The following is a 4,882-nucleotide window of genomic DNA, read 5'->3' on the forward strand; positions in this document are numbered from 1 at the left end:
AAACCAGAAAAATATTAAACACAATGGAAATACCACTTTTTATAACATTGTCAACATTGCCAGACAGATGTGGCACTGATCTTTAGCTGGAAAAGTCTTTGAAACCATTAAAGAGATCCCAGAGATTGTCTGTGGGCTGCAATGCTGAGGGCTGCCACCCTCGTGACATCATAGATGACATCAACAGTGTTGCTGTGGAATGTCAATGTCCAGCTGGTTAAAAAGTACAAAGGAAAATATTTCTTTCTTTTTTTTCTTTTTTCTTTTTTTTTTTTTTGACACAGATTTTCACTCTGTTCTCTGATTAGAGCTGCATGGCGTCATAGCTCACAGCAACCTCAAACTCTTGGCCTCAAGCAACCTCTCGCCTTAGCCTGCCAAATAGCTGGGACTACAGGCACTGCCACACCTGGCTCACTTTCCCATTTTTAGTAGAAATGAGCTCCAACTCCTGAGCTCAGGTGATCCACCTGTTTCGGTTTCCCAGAGTTCTGGGATTATAAGTGTGAGCCACCATGCCTGGGTGAAAATATTTCAATAAAAAATCATTTGACACCCCCCCAAAAAACATATATATATATATATATATGTATACATATCTATACATATATATATAAAATGATCATAAAAGATCATTATATGTGTATAGATGTATATATGATGATATTATACATCGTATATATAATGACCTTTTTTGCTCCTTGGCTTAAAACCTTGCCATGTGTTGAGGAACATTCCTTCTATACCCAACTGTCAAAAGAGTTTTTAACATAAAAAGGTACTGAATTTCTTTGAAGGGTTTTCTAGCATCTATTGAGTGATCAGATGGCTTTTGTCCTTGATTCTGTTGATGTAATATATCAAGTTATTTGATGCTTCCCATTTTTCTTATTCTAAAATTAGAAATCATTAGCACAGTCGAAAGAGTGCCACTGTCTGCTTCTCTAGTCACTCTGACTGAATACGCCCATTTCTGCCACAGATTTTCTGCACTTTCCTTCTGAATAAAGCTTCCCTTTCCTAATTATGACTAATTATTCTTTTCTTTTTTCTATTGTTGGGGATTAATTGAGGGTACAAGAAACCGGGTTACACTGATTGCATTTGTTAGATAAAGTCCCTCTTACAATCGTGTCTATTATTACTAATTATTAATCTTTTACTGAATTGTTCAGATTTTACTAAAAATTCTTGGTTTTGGTTTTTTTCCCAAAAGCCATCCTGACTAGTAGTCTAGGACTTTTTATAATAGTAATTGCTAATACAATTAATCGATTCAATCAGGTTATTAAGGAAAAACAAAAAAAATGTTAAATGACTTCAAATATTTATAACTCTATTGCCTAGAGTAATTAACTCAAGACCTATGTGGTAAAAAAAACAAAAACTGTCCACAATTGACCACCTCTTTAAGCTGACCTAATTTTCAAAGACTGGACATGCACCACATGTACATATCAGTACAGTAGGCCTAGTTCTTTTTTAGAGACAGAGTGTTATTTTGTCACCCTCGGTAGAGTGCCATGGCGTCACACAGGTCACAGCACCCTTCAGCTCTTGAGCTTAGGTGATTCTCTTGCCTCAGCCTCCTGAGTAGCTGGGACTACAGGTGCCTGCCACAATGCATGGCTATTTTTTGTTGCAGTTTGGCCAGGGCCAGGTTTGAACCTGCCACCCTAGGTACATGGGGCTGACGCCCTACCCACTGAGCCACAGACACCGCCCAGTAGGCTTAGTTCTTTATATTGACAACCTCCTTATGTCAAACAAGTTTGGCACAGTCCCTTGGGTAGTGAATTTACAGAGTTTCTATTGTATATAGTGTGTGTTGAGAGTTTACTATGTGTCAGCCATGGTACTAACTACTTTACCTATACTTATTTTGTTAGACTTACTTTAAGAGTTATGTTATAGTGATTGCATTAAACCAATCAACAGTGCTCTTAGTCACTATATGTCTCCACTTTTTATACATTGTCCCATTAATGGCCAACATCATATTTTCCATTCCTTGTTCAGTTCATTGACATGAATTATATGTAAACCAAAATGTAGTCGGTAGGATATAAGTGTCAAATTATGATATTGCTTACATGCTCATGGTAACCAATTTAAAGCTTTCTAGATCTTTCACCCCATTATCTAAAGGAAGTTTAAAGATTTAAAGATTTAACCTTTAAAATTAAGAATTAATAAGCAGAATACCTCACCAATAAAGTACAGAATGCAAGATTTGAAATTATAAAACTCCTAGAAGAAAATACTGCAAAAATGCACTTGGACATTTGACTTAGAAATGATATGCTGGATATTACAAACAAAAGCAGAAACAAACTAGTAGGACTACATCATGCTAAAAAGCTTATGCACAGCAAAGGAAACAATTAACCCAACTCCAGCCTATGGAATAGAAGAAAATATTTGCAATCCATGTATCTGGTAAGAGGTTAATATCCAGAATGTATTTTAAATTCCTTAAACTTGACATCAAAAAACTACCCAATTAATAATGAGCAGAGGACATAAACAGATACTTTTCAAAGGAAGATGTACAAATGATAGGTGAAAAAATGTTCATTGCCACTGATCATCAGGAAAATACAAATTAAAACCACAATGAGGTAGTTAGTATGGCTATTTTCAGAAAGATTAAAAAAAAAAGATAAGTTTTATTGAGGGTATAGAAGGAGAAGATTTGGACACTATCAGTGGGAAAATAAATTGGCACAACTGTTATGGAAATCCATATGAGGATTCCTCAAAAACACAAAAATAGAACTATCTTATGATCCAGCAACCCTACTTCTGTATTTATAAAAAGAAATTAAAACAGTAGCTCAAAGAGATAGCTGCACTCTCATGTTCATTGTAGCATTATTCACAACAGCCAAGATGAGAAAACAATCGAAGTTGTCCCCTACTGGATGAATAGATGAGGGGAATAGAAATAAGTAGAAATAAATAGAAATAGACACATGGTATATATATATGTGTGTGTGTGTGTGTGTGTGTGTGTGTGTGTGTAATTATGCAATACAATATTCTTTATCCACAAAAAGAAGAGAATGCTGCCTGCCATTTCTGATAAATGATGAATCTGGAAGACATTATGCAAAGTGAAGTAAGTCAGATACAGAAAGACAGATACTATGTTATCTGACTTACATGTGGAATCTAAGAATGTTGAACTCAGAAGCAGAGAGTGAATGGTGGTTGACAGGGGCTGGGGACAGAGACAGGGAGGTGTTAGGAGAGGTGGAAATGGGAAGATGTTAGTCAAAGGTTCAATGTGTAGTTAGAAGATCAGTAATTTCTGGAGATTAACAAATAACTCTGTGACTATACTTAATAATACCAAATTGTCCACTTTAATTTTCTGAGAATAAATCTTAAGTGTTCTTATCATATACACACACAAAAATGGTAGCTAGGTAAGGTGCTGGATATGTTAACTATTTTAATTGTGGTAATCATGTCACCATATATACAAACATCATTACCTTATACTCCTTAAACATGCACAGTTTTTATGTGTCAACTATACCTCAAATAAAGCTGGGAAAATAAAGACTTGAGCAATCCTCCAGCATAAGACGGAAAGCTTGGATCTTTGATGTCATCTTTAGTATTCTGAATAGTAACATAGTCTTTTCATTTTCATGTAAATTTTAGAATTAACCTGCCAGCTTTCACACTTGCTTTCTCTCACACACACACACACAAATTGTGATTGAAATGAAGCCATAGGTAAATTTAGAAAGAGCTCACAAATTTAAGCATTGTGTCTTCCAGTCTACAAGCATGCTCTCCACTCTGCTTGTTTCTTAGTTTCTTTCAGTGATCATAGTTTCCTCTGTAGAGGTTATACGCAACTTCCGTTTATTTTTCCTTCAGTATTTGATATTTTCTAATTGTCTTGTAAATGGCATGTTGTATAGCTATTTCTTTGTTATACACACACATAATTATTATATGTCGACAGTATATTCTCTGATCTTTGCCGTGTTCATGTATTTATTCTAATAGTACATATGTAAATGCGTTGGGGTTTTCTAAGCACATAATCATGTTATAGGCAATTCCAGTAGTGTTATTTCTTCCTTTTGAATCATTTTATTCAAGCATACAAATTGAAAATGGATAATTTCCTTTTGAATTGACCCTTGTGACCTTATGAAACTCCTCTGCTATGTCTATAAAAACTTCCTGCATTAAACTCTAATGAGTCTGAAGTATAGCTAGAGCATCTGTCTTTTAAAACATAATCTTATGGTATATGTTTTCCATCTTTTTCACTTTCAAATTTAGATATGTAAGCAGTATATAAACAATATATTTGCAGGCAGCACATAGTTGAGGTTTTTTCTTAACTTTTGCTGAATGAATGTTCTTTTTTATTTTTTTAAATTCAGATTAATATGAGGGTACAAATGATTAGCTTACATTGTTTTCATTTCTAAGGTAAAGTTCAAGTTGTGGTTGAGCAGCACACACCCAGGGGGTGTGCTGTATACCCTTACATTTTATACTGTAGGTGCGCGTTTAACAATACCCTTCCTTCTTCCTCTTTCCCCTTTCCTTTCTACTCCCTTCCCAGCATTTGAATATGTTTGTATTTTTCTCTCCTGGGGGCACGTAGTTGTTTTTCTTTTAGTTTCATAATATTAGTGATTACATTGAATACTTACTTTTGAATACTTTTGGTTACATTGAATACTTACTTTTCCATTCCACTAAGAAAGTATCTTAGTAAGGTATCTTATTAAGAAGAATGTAGGTATATGAAGGTATCTTAGTAAGGTATCTTACTAAGAAGAATGTGCTTCAACTCCAACCAGATAAATACAAAAGATATAAAGTCTCCATCTTTAAAATAAATAAA

The sequence above is a fragment of the Otolemur garnettii genome, unplaced genomic scaffold (genome assembly GCF_000181295.1).
Source record: "Otolemur garnettii isolate 467f Iridium unplaced genomic scaffold, OtoGar3 scaffold00085, whole genome shotgun sequence".
NCBI lineage: Eukaryota > Metazoa > Chordata > Mammalia > Primates > Galagidae > Otolemur > Otolemur garnettii.